The sequence below is a fragment of the Lampetra fluviatilis genome, unplaced genomic scaffold, assembly GCF_964198595.1.
Source record: "Lampetra fluviatilis unplaced genomic scaffold, kcLamFluv1.1 SCAFFOLD_251, whole genome shotgun sequence".
NCBI lineage: Eukaryota > Metazoa > Chordata > Hyperoartia > Petromyzontiformes > Petromyzontidae > Lampetra > Lampetra fluviatilis.
In genome coordinates this window covers 117159-137101 of record NW_027621506.1, presented here as the reverse complement: position 1 = coordinate 137101, position 19943 = coordinate 117159, and the positions used below count along the sequence as shown (strand labels likewise).

At 52.2% G+C, this 19943-nt stretch overlaps 1 long non-coding RNA gene across 2 annotated transcripts; it reads left to right on the top strand.

Moving 5' to 3' along the window:
* Positions 1 to 896: 896 nt before the first annotated feature.
* On the top strand, positions 897 to 19147 carry LOC144955344 (uncharacterized). 2 transcript variants are annotated; one of them, XR_013641621.1, is made up of 4 exons: positions 897 to 930; positions 1466 to 1552; positions 13147 to 13230; positions 18332 to 19147. It is a non-coding gene; the product is annotated as an uncharacterized LOC144955344 (long non-coding RNA). The 2 variants fall into 2 exon arrangements; XR_013641620.1 differs by lacking the exon at positions 897 to 930 and adding an exon at positions 1099 to 1134.
* Positions 19148 to 19943: the final 796 nt, after the last annotated feature.

The following is a 19943-nucleotide window of genomic DNA, read 5'->3' as shown; positions in this document are numbered from 1 at the left end:
GAGGAGCTACTGGGGGGAGGAGCTACACAACACGCTGGAGCTGTGGTGGGTGGGGGTGGGTGGGGGGGGTAGGGGGAGGAGCTACTGGGGGGAGGAGCTACACAACACGCTGGAGCTGTGGTGGGTGGGGGTGGGTGGGGGGGGTAGGGGGAGGAGCTACTGGGGGAGGAGCTACTGGGGGGAGGAGCTACACAACACGCTGGAGCTGTGGTGGGTGGGGGTGGGGGTGGGTGGGGGGGGTAGGGGGAGGAGCTACTGGGGGAGGAGCTACTGGGGGGAGGTGCTACACAACACGCTGGAGCTGTGGTGGGTGGGGGTGGGGGGGTAGGGGGAGGAGCTACTGGGGGAGGAGCTACTGGGGGGAGGAGCTACACAACACGCTGGAGCTGTGGTGGGTGGGGGTGGGTGGGGGGGGTAGGGGGAGGAGCTACTGGGGGAGGAGCTACTAGGGGGAGGAGCTACACAACACGCTGGAGCTGTGGTGGGTGGGGGTGGGGGTGGGTGGGGGGGGTAGGGGGAGGAGCTACTGGGGGAGGAGCTACTGGGGGGAGGTGCTACACAACACGCTGGAGCTGTGGTGGGTGGGGGTGGGGGGGTAGGGGGAGGAGCTACTGGGGGAGGAGCTACTGGGGGGAGGAGCTACACAACACGCTGGAGCTGTGGTGGGTGGGGGTGGGGGGGGGTAGGGGGAGGAGCTACTGGGGGAGGAGCTACTGGGGGGAGGAGCTACACAACACGCTGGAGCTGTGGTGGGTGGGGGTGGGGGTGGGTGGGGGGGGTAGGGGGAGGAGCTACTGGGGGAGGAGCTACTGGGGGGAGGTGCTACACAACACGCTGGAGCTGTGGTGGGTGGGGGTGGGGGGGTAGGGGGAGGAGCTACTGGGGGAGGAGCTACTGGGGGGAGGTGCTACACAACACGCTGGAGCTGTGGTGGGTGGGGGTGGGGGTGGGTGGGGGGGGGTAGGGGGCGGAGCTACTGGGGGAGGAGCTACTGGGGGGAGGAGCTACACAACACGCTGGAGCTGTGGTGGGTGGGGGTGGGTGGGGGGGGGGTAGGGGGAGGAGCTACTGGGGGAGGAGCTACTGGGGGAGGAGCTACTGGGGGGAGGAGCTACACAACACGCTGGAGCTGTGGTGGGTGGGGGGGGGTGGTGGGTGGGGGGGGTGGAGAGAGGGGGGTGGGGTGTGAGTGACTGAGTGACTGAGTGACTGAGTGAGTGAGTGGGTGAGTGAGTGACTGAGTAAGTGAGTGACTGAGTGACTGACTGAGTGACTGAGTGAGTGCCTGAGTGAGTGACTGAGTGACTGACTGAGTGATTGACTGAGTGAGTGAGTGACTGACTGAGTGAGTGACTGACTGAGTGACTGACTGACTGACTGAGTGAGTGACTGAGTGACTGACTGAGTGACTGAGTGAATGCCTGACTGAGTGACTGAGTGACACTTGCCCTGTGTCTGACTCTAGCTTGTCACACAACTCGCTGGGTGACGCGGGGGTGAAGCTTCTCTGTGGAGTTCTCAAACGCAGTGACTGCTCCATACAAGAGATGGGGTGAGTCACTGCGTGTGTCACTGTGTCACTGTGGGTGAGTCACTGTGTGTGTCACTGTGGGTGAGTCACTGTGTGTCACTGTGTGTGTGTGTGTCACTGTGGGTGAGTCACTGTGTGTCACTGTGTGTCACTGTGTGTCACTGTGTCACTGTGGGTGAGTCACTGTTTGTCACTGTGTGTGTGTGTGTCACTGTGGGTGAGTCACTGTGTGTCACTGTGTGTCACTGTGTCACTGTGGGTGAGTCACTGTGTGTCACTGTGTGTCACTGTGTCACTGTGGGTGAGTCACTGTGTGTCACTGTGTGTGTGTGTGTCACTGTGGGTGAGTCACTGTGTGTCACTGTGTGTCACTGTGTCACTGTGGGTGAGTCACTGTGTGTCACTGTGTGTCACTGTGTCACTGTGGGTGAGTCACTGTGTGTCACTGTGTGTCACTGTGTCACTGTGGGTGAGTCACTGTGTGTCACTGTGTGTGTCACTGTGTCACTGTGGGTGAGTCACTGTGTGTCACTGTGTGTGTCACTGTGTCACTGTGGGTGAGTCACTGTGTGTCACTGTGTGTCACTGTGTCACTGTGGGTGAGTCACTGTGTGTCACTGTGTGTCACTGTGTCACTGTGGGTGAGTCACTGTGTGTCACTGTGTGTCACTGTGTCACTGTGGGTGAGTCACTGTGTGTCACTGTGTGTGTCACTGTGTCACTGTGGGTGAGTCACTGTGTGTCACTGTGTGTCACTGTGTCACTGTGGGTGAGTCACTGTGTGTCACTGTGTGTCACTGTGTGTCACTGTGTCACTGTGGGTGAGTCACTGTGTGTCACTGTGTGTGTCACTGTGTCACTGTGTCACTGTGTGTGCGTGTGTCACTGTGTGTGTGTGTCAGTGTGTGACACTGTGTGTGTGTGACACTGTGTGTGTGTCAGTGTGTGTGTGACACTGTGTGTGTGTCACTGTGTGTGTGTGTGACACTGTGTGTGTGTCAGTGTGTGTCACTGTGTGTGTGTGTGACACTGTGTGTGTGACTGTGTGTGTCACTGTGTCACTGTGGGTGAGTCACTGTGTGTCACTGTGTGTCACTGTGTGTCACTGTGTCACTGTGGGTGAGTCACTGTGTGTCACTGTGTGTGTCACTGTGTCACTGTGTCACTGTGTGTGCGTGTGTCACTGTGTGTGTGTGTCAGTGTGTGACACTGTGTGTGTGTGACACTGTGTGTGTGTCAGTGTGTGTGTGACACTGTGTGTGTGTCACTGTGTGTGTGTGTGACACTGTGTGTGTGTCAGTGTGTGTCACTGTGTGTGTGTGTGACACTGTGTGTGTGACTGTGTGTGTCACTGTGTGTGTGTGTGTTACTGTGTGTGTGTGTCACTGTGTGTGTGTGTCACTGTGTGTGTTACTGTGTGTGTGTCACTGTGTGTGTCACTGTGTGTGTGTCACTGTGTGTGTGTGTCACTGTGTGTGTGTGTCACTGTGTGTGTGTGTGTGTCACTGTGTGTGTGTGTCACTGTGTGTGTGTGTCACTGTGTGTGTGTGTGTGTCACTGTGTGTGTGTCACTGTGTGTGTGTGTTACTGTGTGTGTGTGTCACTGTGTGTGTGTGTCACTGTGTGTGTGTGTGTCACTGTGTGTGTGTCACTGTGTGTGAGTCACTGTGTGTGTGTATCACTGTGTGTGTCACTGTGTGTGTGTGTCACTGTGTGTGAGTCACTGTGTGTGAGTCACTGTGTGTGTCACTGTGTGTGTGTCACTGTGTGTGTGTCACTGTGTGTGTAACTGTGTCACTGTGTGTGTGTGTTACTGTGTGTGTGTCACTGTGTGTGTGTCACTGTGTGTGTGTGTCACTGTGTGTGTGTGTGTGTCACTGTGTGTGTGTCACTGTGTGTGTGTGTCACTGTGTGTGTGTGTCACTGTGTGTGTGTCACTGTGTGTGTAACTGTGTCACTGTGTGTGTGAGTCACTGTGTGTGAGTCACTGTGTGTGTCACTGTGTGTGTGTCACTGTGTGTGTGTGTCACTGTGTGTGTGTCACTGTGTGTGTGTCACTGTGTGTGTGTCACTGTGTGTGTGTGTGTTTGTCACTGTGTGTGTGTGTGTCACTGTGTGTGTGTGTCACTGTGTGTGTGTGTCTGTGTGTGTGTCACTGTGTGTGTGTGTGTCACTGTGTGTGTGTCACTGTGTGTGTGTGTGTCACTGTGTGTGTGTCACTGTGTGTGTGTGTGTCACTGTGTGTGTGTCACTGTGTGTGTGTGTGTCACTGTGTGTGTGTGTCACTGTGTGTGTGTCACTGTGTGGCGCTGTGTGTGTGTCACTGTGTGTGTGTGTCTGTGTGTGTGTCACTGTGTGTGTGTCACTGTGTGTGTGTGTCACTGTGTGTGTCTGTGTGTTTGTCACTGTGTGTGTGTCACTGTGTGTGTGTGTGTCACTGTGTGTGTGTGTCACTGTGTGTGTGTGTCACTGTGTGTGTGTGTCACTGTGTGTGTGTCACTGTGTGTGTGTGTGTCACTGTGTGTGTGTGTCACTGTGTGTGTGTCACTGTGTGGCGCTGTGTGTGTGTGTCTGTGTGTGTGTCACTGTGTGTGTGTCACTGTGTGTGTGTGTGTCACTGTGTGTGTGTGTGTGTCACTGTGTGTGTGTGTCACTGTGTGTGTGTGTCACTGTGTGTGTGTGTCACTGTGTGTGTGTGTCACTGTGTGTGAGTCACTGTGTGTGTGTATCACTGTGTGTGTGTGTGTCACTGTGTGTGTGTGTCACTGTGTGTGAGTCACTGTGTGTGAGTCACTGTGTGTGTCACTGTGTGTGTGTCACTGTGTGTGTGTCACTGTGTGTGTCACTGTGTCACTGTGTGTGTGTGTTACTGTGTGTGTGTCACTGTGTGTGTGTCACTGTGTGTGTGTGTCACTGTGTGTGTGTGTGTGTCACTGTGTGTGTGTCACTGTGTGTGTGTGTCACTGTGTGTGTAACTGTGTCACTGTGTGTGTGAGTCACTGTGTGTGAGTCACTGTGTGTGTCACTGTGTGTGTGTCACTGTGTGTGTGTGTCACTGTGTGTGTGTCACTGTGTGTGTGTCACTGTGTGTGTGTCACTGTGTGTGTGTGTGTTTGTCACTGTGTGTGTGTGTGTCACTGTGTGTGTGTGTCACTGTGTGTGTGTGTCTGTGTGTGTGTCACTGTGTGTGTGTGTGTCACTGTGTGTGTGTCACTGTGTGTGTGTGTGTCACTGTGTGTGTGTCACTGTGTGTGTGTGTGTCACTGTGTGTGTGTCACTGTGTGTGTGTGTGTCACTGTGTGTGTGTGTCACTGTGTGTGTGTCACTGTGTGGCGCTGTGTGTGTGTCACTGTGTGTGTGTGTCTGTGTGTGTGTCACTGTGTGTGTGTGTCACTGTGTGTGTGTTTGTCACTGTGTGTGTGTCACTGTGTGGCGCTGTGTGTGTGTCACTGTGTGTGTGTGTGTCACTGTGTGTGTGTCACTGTGTGTGTGTGTGTCACTGTGTGTGTGTCACTGTGTGTGTGTGTGTCACTGTGTGTGTGTCACTGTGTGTGTGTGTGTCACTGTGTGTGTGTCACTGTGTGTGTCACTGTGTGTGTGTCACTGTGTGTGTGTGTGTCACTGTGTGTGTGTCACTGTGTGTGTGTGTCACTGTGTGTGTGTCACTGTGTGTGTGTGTGTCACTGTGTGTGTGTTTGTCACTGTGTGTGTGTCACTGTGTGTGTGTCACTGTGTGTGTGTGTCACTGTGTGGCGCTGTGTGTGTGTCACTGTGTGTGTCACTGTGTGTGTGTCACTGTGTGTGTCTCACTGTGTGTGTCACTGTGTGTGTGTCACTGTGTGTGTGTGTCACTGTGTGTGTGTCACTGTGTGTGTGTCACTGTGTGTGTGTGTTACTGTGTGTATGTGTCACTGTGTGTGTGTGTCACTGTGTGTGTTACTGTGTGTGTGTCACTGTGTGTGTCACTGTGTGTGTGTCACTGTGTGTGTGTGTCACTGTGTGTGTGTGTCACTGTGTGTGTGTGTGTGTCACTGTGTGTGTGTGTCACTGTGTGTGTGTGTCACTGTGTGTGTGTGTGTGTCACTGTGTGTGTGTCACTGTGTGTGTGTGTTACTGTGTGTGTGTGTCACTGTGTGTGTGTGTCACTGTGTGTGTGTGTGTCACTGTGTGTGTGTCACTGTGTGTGAGTCACTGTGTGTGTGTATCACTGTGTGTGTCACTGTGTGTGTGTGTCACTGTGTGTGAGTCACTGTGTGTGAGTCACTGTGTGTGTCACTGTGTGTGTGTCACTGTGTGTGTGTCACTGTGTGTGTAACTGTGTCACTGTGTGTGTGTGTTACTGTGTGTGTGTCACTGTGTGTGTGTCACTGTGTGTGTGTGTCACTGTGTGTGTGTGTGTGTCACTGTGTGTGTGTCACTGTGTGTGTGTGTCACTGTGTGTGTGTGTCACTGTGTGTGTGTCACTGTGTGTGTAACTGTGTCACTGTGTGTGTGAGTCACTGTGTGTGAGTCACTGTGTGTGTCACTGTGTGTGTGTCACTGTGTGTGTGTGTCACTGTGTGTGTGTCACTGTGTGTGTGTCACTGTGTGTGTGTCACTGTGTGTGTGTGTGTTTGTCACTGTGTGTGTGTGTGTCACTGTGTGTGTGTGTCACTGTGTGTGTGTGTCTGTGTGTGTGTCACTGTGTGTGTGTGTGTCACTGTGTGTGTGTCACTGTGTGTGTGTGTGTCACTGTGTGTGTGTCACTGTGTGTGTGTGTGTCACTGTGTGTGTGTCACTGTGTGTGTGTGTGTCACTGTGTGTGTGTGTCACTGTGTGTGTGTCACTGTGTGGCGCTGTGTGTGTGTCACTGTGTGTGTGTGTCTGTGTGTGTGTCACTGTGTGTGTGTCACTGTGTGTGTGTGTCACTGTGTGTGTCTGTGTGTTTGTCACTGTGTGTGTGTCACTGTGTGTGTGTGTGTCACTGTGTGTGTGTGTCACTGTGTGTGTGTGTCACTGTGTGTGTGTGTCACTGTGTGTGTGTCACTGTGTGTGTGTGTGTCACTGTGTGTGTGTGTCACTGTGTGTGTGTCACTGTGTGGCGCTGTGTGTGTGTGTCTGTGTGTGTGTCACTGTGTGTGTGTCACTGTGTGTGTGTGTGTCACTGTGTGTGTGTGTGTGTCACTGTGTGTGTGTGTCACTGTGTGTGTGTCACTGTGTGTGTGTGTGTCACTGTGTGTGTGTGTGTGTCACTGTGTGTGTGTGTCACTGTGTGTGTGTGTCACTGTGTGTGTGTGTGAGTCACTGTGTGTGTGTATCACTGTGTGTGTGTGTGTCACTGTGTGTGTGTGTCACTGTGTGTGAGTCACTGTGTGTGAGTCACTGTGTGTGTCACTGTGTGTGTGTCACTGTGTGTGTGTCACTGTGTGTGTCACTGTGTCACTGTGTGTGTGTGTTACTGTGTGTGTGTCACTGTGTGTGTGTCACTGTGTGTGTGTGTCACTGTGTGTGTGTGTGTGTCACTGTGTGTGTGTCACTGTGTGTGTGTGTCACTGTGTGTGTAACTGTGTCACTGTGTGTGTGAGTCACTGTGTGTGAGTCACTGTGTGTGTCACTGTGTGTGTGTCACTGTGTGTGTGTGTCACTGTGTGTGTGTCACTGTGTGTGTGTCACTGTGTGTGTGTCACTGTGTGTGTGTGTGTTTGTCACTGTGTGTGTGTGTGTCACTGTGTGTGTGTGTCACTGTGTGTGTGTGTCTGTGTGTGTGTCACTGTGTGTGTGTGTGTCACTGTGTGTGTGTCACTGTGTGTGTGTGTGTCACTGTGTGTGTGTCACTGTGTGTGTGTGTGTCACTGTGTGTGTGTCACTGTGTGTGTGTGTGTCACTGTGTGTGTGTGTCACTGTGTGTGTGTCACTGTGTGGCGCTGTGTGTGTGTCACTGTGTGTGTGTGTCTGTGTGTGTGTCACTGTGTGTGTGTGTCACTGTGTGTGTGTTTGTCACTGTGTGTGTGTCACTGTGTGGCGCTGTGTGTGTGTCACTGTGTGTGTGTGTGTCACTGTGTGTGTGTCACTGTGTGTGTGTGTGTCACTGTGTGTGTGTCACTGTGTGTGTGTGTGTCACTGTGTGTGTGTCACTGTGTGTGTGTGTGTCACTGTGTGTGTGTCACTGTGTGTGTCACTGTGTGTGTGTCACTGTGTGTGTGTGTGTCACTGTGTGTGTGTCACTGTGTGTGTGTGTCACTGTGTGTGTGTCACTGTGTGTGTGTGTGTCACTGTGTGTGTGTTTGTCACTGTGTGTGTGTCACTGTGTGTGTGTCACTGTGTGTGTGTGTCACTGTGTGGCGCTGTGTGTGTGTCACTGTGTGTGTCACTGTGTGTGTGTCACTGTGTGTGTCTCACTGTGTGTGTCACTGTGTGTGTGTCACTGTGTGTGTGTGTCACTGTGTGTGTGTCACTGTGTGTGTGTCACTGTGTGTGTGTGTGTCACTGTGTGTGTGTCACTGTGTGGCGCTGTGTGTGTGTCACTGTGTGTGTGTGTGTCACTGTGTGTGTGTCACTGTGTGTGTGTCACTGTGTGTTTGTCACTGTGTGTTTGTCACTGTGTGTGTGTCACTGTGTGTGTGTGTGTCACTGTGTGTTTGTCACTGTGTGTGTGTGTGTCACTGTGTGTGTGTCACTGTGTGTGTGTGTGTCACTGTGTGTTTGTCACTGTGTGTGTGTGTGTCACTGTGTGTGTGTCACTGTGTGGCGCTGTGTGTGTGTCACTGTGTGTGTGACACTGTCTGTGTATCACTGTGTGTGTGTCACTGTGTGTGTGTGTCACTGTGTGTGTGTCACTGTGTGTGTCACTGTGTGTGTGTCACTGTGTGTGTGTCACTGTGTGTGTCACTGTGTGTGTGTCACTGTGTGTGTCACTGTGTTTGTCACTGTGTGTGTGTGTGTCACTGTGTGTGTGTCACTGTGTGTGTGTCACTGTGTGTGTCACTGTGTTTGTCACTGTGTGTGTGTGTGTCACTGTGTGTGTAACTGTGTCACTGTGTGTGTGAGTCACTGTGTGTGTGTCACTGTGTGTGTGTCACTGTGTGTGTGTCACTGTGTGTATCACTGTGTGTGTGTGTGTCACTGTGTGTGTGTGTCACTGTCTCACTGTGTGTGTGTCACTGTGTGTGTCACTGTGTGTGAGTCACTGTGTGTGAGTCACTGTGTGTGTCACTGTGTGTGTGTCACTGTGTGTGTGTCACTGTGTGTGTCACTGTGTGTGTGTGTCACTGTGTGTGAGTCACTGTGTGTGTGTCACTGTGTGTGTCACTGTGTGTGTGTCACTGTGTGTGTGTGTCACTGTGTGTGTGTCACTGTGTGTGTCACTGTGTGTGTGTCACTGTGTGTGTGTGTCACTGTCTCACTGTGTGTGTATCACTGTGTGTGTGTCACTGTGTGTGTCACTGTGTGTGTGTGTCACTGTGTGTGAGTCACTGTGTGTGAGTCACTGTGTGTGTCACTGTGTGTGTATCACTGTGTGTGTGTCACTGTGTGTGTGTCACTGTGTGTGTGTGTCACTGTGTGTGTGTCACTGTGTGTGTCACTGTGTGTGTGTGTGTCACTGTGTGTGTGTCACTGTGTGTGTGTCACTGTGTGTGTGTCACTGTGTGTGTCACTGTGTGTGTGTCACTGTGTGTGTGTCACTGTGTGTGTCACTGTGTGTGTCACTGTGTGTGTGTGTGTCACTGTGTGTGAGTCACTGTGTGTGAGTCACTGTGTGTGTCACTGTGTGTGTGTCACTGTGTGTGTGTCACTGTGTGTGTGTCACTGTGTGTGTCACTGTGTGTGTGAGTCACTGTGTGTGAGTCACTGTGTGTGTCACTGTGTGTGTGTCACTGTGTGTGTGTCACTGTGTGTGTGTCACTGTGTGTGTGTGTCACTGTGTGTGTGTGTGTGTCACTGTGTGTGTGTGTCACTGTGTGTGTATGTCACTGTGTGTGTGTCACTGTGTGTGTAACTGTGTCACTGTGTGTGTGAGTCACTGTGTGTGAGTCACTGTGTGTGAGTCACTGTGTGTGTGTGTCACTGTGTGTGTGTCACTGTGTGTGTGTCACTGTGTGTGTGTCACTGTGTGTGTGTGTCACTGTGTGTGTGTGTGTGTCACTGTGTGTGTGTCACTGTGTGTGTGTCACTGTGTGTGTGTGTCACTGTGTGTGTGTGTCACTGTGTGTGTGTGTCACTGTGTGTGTGTCACTGTGTGTGTGTTTGTCACTGTGTGTGTGAGTCACTGTGTGTGTGTCACTGTGTGTGTCACTGTGTGTGTCACTGTGTGTGTGTGTCACTGTGTGTGAGTCACTGTGTGTGTGTCACTGTGTGTGTCACTGTGTGTGTGTGTCACTGTGTGTGTCACTGTGTGTGTGTGTCACTGTGTGTGTGTCACTGTGTGTGAGTCACTGTGTGTGTCACTGTGTGTGTATCACTGTGTGTGTGTCACTGTGTGTGTCACTGTGTGTGTGTGTCACTGTGTGTGAGTCACTGTGTGTGTCACTGTGTGTGTGTCACTGTGTGTGTGTCACTGTGTGTGTGTCACTGTGTGTGTGTGTCACTGTGTGTGTGTGTGTGTCACTGTGTGTGTGTGTCACTGTGTGTGAGTCACTGTGTGTGTGTCACTGTGTGTGTGTGTCTGTGTGTGTGTCACTGTGTGTGTGTCACTGTGTGTGTGTCACTGTGTGTGTGTGTCACTGTGTGTGTGTGTCTGTGTGTGTGTCACTGTGTGTGTGTCACTGTGTGTGTGTCACTGTGTGTGTGTGTCACTGTGTGTGTGTCACTGTGTGTGTGTCACTGTGTGTGTCACTGTGTGTGTGTCACTGTGTGTGAGTCACTGTGTGTGTCACTGTGTGTGTGTGTGTCACTGTGTGTGTCACTGTGTGTGTCACTGTGTGTGTGTCACTGTGTGTGTGTCACTGTGTGTGTCACTGTGTGTGTCACTGTGTGTGTGTCACTGTGTGTGTCACTGTGTGTGAGTCACTGTGTGTGAGTCACTGTGTGTGTCACTGTGTGTGTGTCACTGTGTGTGTCACTGTGTGTGTGAGTCACTGTGTGTGAGTCACTGTGTGTGTCACTGTGTGTGTGTCACTGTGTGTGTGTGTCACTGTGTGTGTGTGTGTGTCACTGTGTGTGTGTGTCACTGTGTGTGTATGTCACTGTGTGTGTGTCACTGTGTGTGTAACTGTGTCACTGTGTGTGTGAGTCACTGTGTGTGAGTCACTGTGTGTGAGTCACTGTGTGTGTGTGTGTGTCACTGTGTGTGTGTGTCACTGTGTGTGTGTCACTGTGTGTGTGTGTCACTGTGTGTGTGTGTGTGTCACTGTGTGTGTGTCACTGTGTGTGTGTCACTGTGTGTGTGTGTCACTGTGTGTGTGTGTCACTGTGTGTGTGTGTCACTGTGTGTGTGTCACTGTGTGTGTGTTTGTCACTGTGTGTGTGAGTCACTGTGTGTGTGTCACTGTGTGTGTGTGTCACTGTGTGTGTGTGTCACTGTGTGTGTGTGTCACTGTGTGTGTGTCACTGTGTGTGTGTGTCACTGTGTGTGTGTCACTGTGTGTGTGTTTGTCACTGTGTGTGTGTATCACTGTGTGTGTGTCACTGTGTGTGTGTGTCACTGTGTGTGTGAGTCACTGTGTGTGTGTCACTGTGTGTGTCACTGTGTGTGTGTCACTGTGTGTGTGTCACTGTGTGTGTGTCACTGTGTGTGTAACTGTGTCACTGTGTGTGTGAGTCACTGTGTGTGAGTCACTGTGTGTGTCACTGTGTGTGTGTCACTGTGTGTGTGTCACTGTGTGTATCACTGTGTGTGTGTGTCACTGTGTGTGTCACTGTGTCACTGTGTGTGTGTCACTGTGTGTGTGTGTGTGTCACTGTGTCACTGTGTGTGTGTCACTGTGTGTGTCACTGTGTTACTGTGTGTGTCACTGTGTGTATCACTGTGTGTGTGTCACTGTGTGTGTGTGTCACTGTGTGTGTGTCACTGTGTGTGTGTCACTGTGTCACTGTGTGTGTGTCACTGTGTGTGTGTGTGTGTCACTGTGTCACTGTGTGTGTGTCACTGTGTGTGTCACTGTGTGTATCACTGTGTGTGTGTCACTGTGTGTGTGTCACTGTGTGTGTATGTATGTGTGTGTGTGTCACTGTGTCACTGTGTGTGTGTCACTGTGTCACTGTGTGTGTGTCACTGTGTGTGTGTCACTGTGTCACTGTGTGTGTGTCACTGTGTGTGTGTCACTGTGTCACTGTGTGTGTCACTGTGTGTATCACTGTGTGTGTGTGTCACTGTGTCACTGTGTGTGTGTCACTGTGTGTGTGTCACTGTGTCACTGTGTGTGTCACTGTGTGTATCACTGTGTGTATCACTGTGTGTGTCACTGTGTGTGTGTCACTGTGTGTGTGTCACTGTGTCACTGTGTGTGTGTCACTGTGTCACTGTGTGTGTGTCACTGTGTGTGTGTCACTGTGTGTGTGTCACTGTGTCACTGTGTGTGTCACTGTGTGTATCACTGTGTGTGTGTGTGTGTCACTGTGTCACTGTGTGTGTCACTGTGTGTGTGTGTCACTGTGTGTGTGTCACTGTGTGTGTGTCACTGTGTGTGTCACTGTGTGTGTGTCACTGTGTCACTGTGTGTGTGTCACTGTGTGTGTGTCACTGTGTGTGTATCACTGTGTGTGTGTCACTGTGTGTGTGTCACTGTGTGTGTATGTATGTGTGTGTGTGTCACTGTGTGTGTGTGTGTGTGTCACTGTGTCACTGTGTGTTTGTCACTGTGTGTGTGTCACTGTGTCACTGTGTGTGTGTCACTGTGTGTGTGTCACTGTGTGTGTGTCACTGTGTCACTGTGTGTGTGTCACTGTGTGTGTGTCACTGTGTGTGTGTCACTGTGTGTGTATGTATGTGTGTGTGTCACTGTGTCACTGTGTGTGTGTCACTGTGTGTGTGTCACTGTGTGTGTGTCACTGTGTGTGTGTGTGTGTCACTGTGTCACTGTGTGTGTCACTGTGTGTGTGTCACTGTGTGTGTGTCACTGTGTGTGTCTCACTGTGTGTGTGTGTGTCACTGTGTCACTGTGTGTGTGTCACTGTGTGTGTGTCACTGTGTGTGTGTCACTGTGTGTGTGTCACTGTGTGTGTGTCACTGTGTCACTGTGTGTGTGTCACTGTGTGTGTCACTGTGTGTGTCACTGTGTGTGTGTCACTGTGTGTGTCACTGTGTGTGTGTCACTGTGTGTGTGTCACTGTGTGTGTCACTGTGTGTGTCACTGTGTGTGTGTCACTGTGTCACTGTGTGTGTGTCACTGTGTGTGTCACTGTGTGTGTGTCACTGTGTCACTGTGTGTGTATGTATGTGTGTGTGTCACTGTGTGTGTGTCACTGTGTGTGTGTCACTGTGTGTGTATGTATGTGTGTGTGTCACTGTGTGTGTATGTATGTGTGTGTGTCACTGTGTGTGTATCACTGTGTGTGTGCCACTGTGTGTGTATCACTGTGTCACTGTGTGTGTGTCACTGTGTCACTGTGTGTGTGTCACTGTGTGTGTGTCACTGTGTGTGTGTCACTGTGTCACTGTGTGTGTGTCACTGTGTGTGTGTCACTGTGTGTGTCTCCAGGCTGTGTTCCAACTCGCTCACCGATGCGTGCGTCCCAGCGCTGCTAGATGCACTCCGACTCAATCGCAGTCTGCGAATCATCTGGTGAGTCTCACAGACTCACACACAGACTCACACAGACTCACACAGAGAGTCATAGACTCACACAGAGAGTCATAGACTCACACAGACTCACACAGACTCACACAGACTCACACAGAGACACACAGAGACACACAGACTCACACAGACTCACACAGACTCACACAGAGACACACAGAGACTCACAGACTCACACACAGACCCACAGACTCACACAGAGACACACAGACTCACACAGAGACGCACAGACTCACACAGAGACCCACAGACTCACACAGAGACCCATAGACTCACACAGAGACGCACAGACTCACACACAGACCCACAGACTCACACAGAGACCCATAGACTCACACAGAGACGCACAGACTCACACAGAGACCCACAGACTCACACAGAGACCCATAGACTCACACAGAGAGTCATAGACTCACACACAGACTCACACAGACTCACACAGAGACCCATAGACTCACACAGAGAGTCATAGACTCACACAGAGACCCACACAGACTCACACAGAGAGTCATAGACTCACACAGAGAGTCATAGACTCACACAGAGAGTCATAGACTCACACAGAGACCCATAGACTCACACAGACTCACACAGAGACTCACACAGAGACACATAGACTCACACAGAGACCCATAGACTCACACAGAGACTCACAGACTCACACAGAGACTCACACAGACTCACACAGAGAGTCATAGACTCACACAGAGAGTCATAGACTCACACAGAGACCCATAGACTCACACAGAGACCCATAGACTCACACAGAGACCCATAGACTCACACAGAGACACATAGACTCACACAGAGACCCATAGACTCACACAGAGACCCATATACTCACACAGAGACTCACACAGACTCACACAGAGACACATAGACTCACACAGAGACCCATAGACTCACACAGAGACACACAGACTCACACAGAGACACATAGACTCACACAGAGACACATAGACTCACACAGAGACCCATAGACTCACACAGAGACCCATAGACTCACGCAGAGACCCGTAGACTCACACAGAGACCCATAGACTCACACAGAGACACAAAGACTCACACAGAGACACATAGACTCACACAGAGACACATAGACACCCATAGACTCACACAGAGACACATAGACTCACACAGAGACACATAGACTCACACAGAGACCCGTAGACTCACACAGAGACCCACAAACTCACACAGAGACCCATAGACTCACACAGAGACACATAGACTCACACAGAGACCCGTAGACTCACACAGAGACCCATAGACTCACACAGAGACCCATAGACTCACACAGAGACCCATAGAATCACACAGAGACACATAGACTCACACAGAGACCCATAGACTCACACAGAGACCCATAGACTAACACAGAGAACCATAGACTCACACACAGACTCACACAGAGACCCATAGACTCACACAGAGACCCATAGACTCACACAGAGACCCATAGACTCACACAGAGACACATAGACTCATACAGAGACCCATAGACTCACACAGAGACCCATAGACTCACACAGAGACCCATAGACTCACGCAGAGACTCATAGACTCACACAGAGACCCATAGACTCACACAGAGACCCATAGACTCACACAGAGACCCATAGACTCACACAGAGGCCCATAGACTCACACAGAGACCCATAGACTCACACAGAGACCCATAGACTCACACAGAGACCCATAGACTCACACAGAGACACATAGACTCACACAGAGACACACAGACTCACACAGAGACCCATAGACTCACACAGAGACACATAGACTCACACAGAGACCCATAGACTCACACAGAGACCCATAGACTCACACAGAGACCCATAGACTCACACAGAGACCCATAGACTCACACAGAGACGCACAGACTCACACAAAGACACACAGACTCACACAGAGACCCATAGACTCACACAGAGACACATAGACTCACACAGAGACCCATAGACTCACACAGAGACCCATAGACTCACACAGAGACCCATAGACTCACACAGAGACACATAGACTCACACAGAGACACACAGACTCACACAGAGACCCATAGACTCACACAGAGACCCATAGACTCACACAGAGGCCCATAGACTCACACAGAGACACATAGACTCACACAGAGACCCATAGACTCACACAGAGACCCATAGACTCACACAGAGACCCATAGACTCACACAGAGACGCACAGACTCACACAAAGACACACAGACTCACACAGAGACCCATAGACTCACACAGAGACACATAGACTCACACAGAGACCCATAGACTCACACAGAGACCCATAGACTCACACAGAGACCCATAGACTCACACAGAGACACATAGACTCACACAGAGACACACAGACTCACACAGAGACCCATAGACTCACACAGAGACACATAGACTCACACACGACCTCCTGTAGACCAGGCGAGGTAGTGAACATCTCCTGCTGTGTCTGTCACTCTCTCTACCACCACCACCACCACCACTACACCACCCCCACCACTACACCACCACCACCACTACACCACCACCACCCCCCCACCACCACCACCACCCCCCCCCCACCACCACCACCATCACTAACACATCATCACCATCATCACCACCACCACCACCCCCACCACCACCCCCCCCACCACCACCCCCCTCCCCCCCCACCACCACCACCCCCACCACCACCCCCCCCACCACCACCCCCCTCCCCCCCCACCACCACCACCCCCACCACCACCACCACCACTACACCACCACCATCACTAACAAATCACAACCATCACTTTCACATCATCACACCACCCCCCCAACCACCACCACCACCACTACACCACAATCACTAACACATCATCACCATCATCACTTACACATCACAACCATCACTTTCACATCATCACCATCACCACCATCACTATCACATCACCCCCCCCCACCCCCCCCACCCCCCCCACCCCCCCCCCCCCACCACACCACCCCACCCCCACTACACCACCATCACCACCATCATCACCATCACCACCACCATCACCACCATCACCACCATCACCACCTCCACCACCACCATCACCACCACCATCACCACCATCACCACCACCACCACCTCCACCACCACCACCTCCACCACCACCATCACCACCATCACCATCACCACCATCACCACCATCACCACCTCCACCACCACCACCTCCACCACCACCACCTCCACCATCACCATCACCACCACCATCACCACCATCACCACCATCACCACCTCCACCACCACCATCACCACCACCACCACCTCCACCACCACCACCTCCACCATCACCATCACCACCACCATCACCTCCATCACCACCACCACCACCTCCACCACCACCACCCCACCCCCACTACACCACCATCACCACCATCATCACCATCATCACTAACACATCACAACCATCACTTTCACATCACCACCCTCACCACCACCACCCCCCTCCACCACCACCATCACCACCATCACCACCATCATCACTAACACATCATCACCATCATCACTAACACATCACCACGATCACCACCACCACCCCCACCACCACCATCACCACCATCACTAACACATCACAACCATCACACCCACCACACCACCACCCCACCCCCCCACCACCCCCCCCCACCACCACCACCCCCCCCCCACCACCACCCCCACCCCCACTACATCACCCCCCCACCACCACCACCACTATCACATCACAACCACCATCACTATCACATCATCACCATCATCACCACCACCCCCACCATCATCACTAACACATCACAACCATCACTTTCACACCACCACCACCCCCCACCCCCCCACCCTCCCCCCCACCCCTCCCCCCCCCCACCCTCACCACCACCACCCCCTCCACCATCATCACCATCATCACTAACACATCACCACGATCACCACCACCACCCCCACCACCACCATCACCACCATCACTAACACATCACAACCATCACACCCCCCACACCACCACCCCACCCCCCCACCACCCCCACCCCCCACCACCACCCCCCCCCCCCACCACCACCCCCACCCCCACTACATCACCATCACCACCATCATCACCACCATCACTATCACAACACAACCACCATCACTATCACATCATCACCATCGTCACCACCACCCCCACCATCATCACTAACACATCACAACCATCACTTTCACACACCCCCCACCCTCCCCCCCACCCCTCCCCCCCCCACCCTCACCACCACCACCCCCTCCACCACCACCACCATCATCACTAACACATCATCACCATCACCCCCACCCCCCCCACCACCACTACCCCCACCACCCCCACCACCACCACTACACCCCCACCACCACCACCCCCCCCCCACCACCCCCACCCCCACCCCCCCCACCACCCCCACCCCCCTCACCACCACCACCACCACCCCCACTACCACCCCTACCCCCCCCACCACCACCACCACCACCACTACACCACCATCACTTTCACATCATCACCATCACCACCATCACTATCACACCCCCACCCCCTCCCCCACCACCCCCCACCACCACCACCCCACCACCACCCCCCCCACCACCACCACCACCCCCACCACCACCACCCCACCACCACCCCCCCCCCACCACCACCACCACCCCACCACCACCCCCCCCACCACCACTACCACCCCCACCACCACCACCCCACCACCACCCCCCCCCCACCACCACCACCACCCCACCACCACCCCCCCCACCACCACCACCACCCCCACCACCACCACCCCACCACCACCCCCCCCCCCACCACCACCACCACCCCACCACCCCCCCCCCACCACCACCACCACCCCACCACCCCCCCCCCACCACCACCACCACCCCACCACCACCCCCCCCACCACCACCACCACCCCACCACCACCCCCCCCCCACCACCACCACCACCCCACCACCACCCCCCCCACCACCACCACCACCCCCACCACCACCACCACCCCACCACCACCCCCCCCCCCCACCACCACCCCCCCCCCCCACCACCCCCCCACCACCCCCCCCCCACCCTCCCCCCCACCCCCCCCCCACCCCTCCCCCCCACCACCCTCAGGCTATGGGACAACCAGGTGAATGACGCCCCCAGGGCGCTGCTCAAACAACTCGAGTTGGAGCGTCCAGGGCTCGAAGTGAACGTCTGAAGTGGTTCCAACATCCCGGACCGGACTTCAACTCAACACGCGGATTCCGGAGTGACTCTGCAATGATCACAGGCCCGGAATCTACGCGCGGATTCCGGATTGACTCTGCGATGATCCCGAACCGGGTTTTGCGCGGATCCTGGATTGGTTCTGTGATGATCCCGAACCGGGTTTTGCGCGGATCCTGGATTGGCTCTGCAATGATCCCGAACCGGGTTTTGCGCGGATCCTGGATTGACTCTGAATTGATCACAGGCCCGGAATCTACGTGCGGATCCTGGATTGGCTCTGCAATGATCCCGAACCGGGTTTTGCGCGGATCCTAGATTGACTCTGAATTGATCACAGGCCCGGAATCTACGTGCGGATTCTGGATTGGCTCTGTGATGATCCCGAACCGGGTTTTGCGCAGATCCTGGATTGGTTCTGTGATGATCCTGGACCGGGTTTTGCGCAGATCCTGGATTGGTTCTGCGATGATCCTGGACCGGATTACACGCGCGGATTCTGGATTGGCTCTGAGATTAATCCTGGACCGGATTTCGCACAGGATTCCGGATTGGCTCTGAATTGATCCCGGCATGGACTACTTGTTGACACGCGGATTCCGGATTGATAATTCCAATCGATTGATTTTTTTTTTCCGCTCTCTCCGCCTGGGAAAAAAATAATTTCAAACTAACTGCAATCGATTCCTGGAGATTAAATGTATCCCACGGGAATTTTTTTTAATTTTTTTGTTAAATGTTTGTTTGTTAAAAATTTTGTTTAAAAAAAAATTTGTTTGTTTAAAATTTTGTTTAAAAAAAAATGTGTTTGTTTAAAATGTTGTTAAAAAAATTGTGTTTGTTTAAAATGTTGTTTAAAAAAGAATGTGTGTTTGTTTAAAATTTTGTTTAAAAAAACAAATGTTGTTTGTTTAAAATTTTGTTTAAAAAAAATGTGTGTTTGTTTAAAATGTTGTTAAAAAAATTGTGTTTGTTTAAAATGTTGTTTAAAAAGGAATGCGTGTTTGTTTAAAATTTTGTTTAACAAAAAAAATTTTGTTTAAAAAATTTACGGAACACTTTCTTACCAATATATAATATCCCGGTGATTCATGAATATTTCTTGGGAATGCTTTGGGAGGGAGGGAGAGATGTTGGGAGAGAGAAAACGAGCTAAGCGTGTGTGAAACTAGCGCTAGGATTTGTAAAATATTCCATAATAAAATAACAAAAAATTCCAGAAGAATTCTCCCAAAGATAGAATTCCCGATGATTTATAGGAATATTTTTTGGGATCGCTTTGGGAGGGAGGGAGAGATGTTGGGAGAGAGAACGCGAGATAATTCTGTGTGAACATTTCAATAATAATCTGTTAAATATTCCAGATGAAAAATTCCATGGGAAAAATCGAATTCCAGACTATTTTTCCCGATAAAATTCCCGATGATTTAGGAATATTTTTTGGGATCGCTTTGGGAGGGAGGGAGAGATGTTGGGAGAGAGAACGCGAGAAAATTCTGTGTGAACATTTCAATAA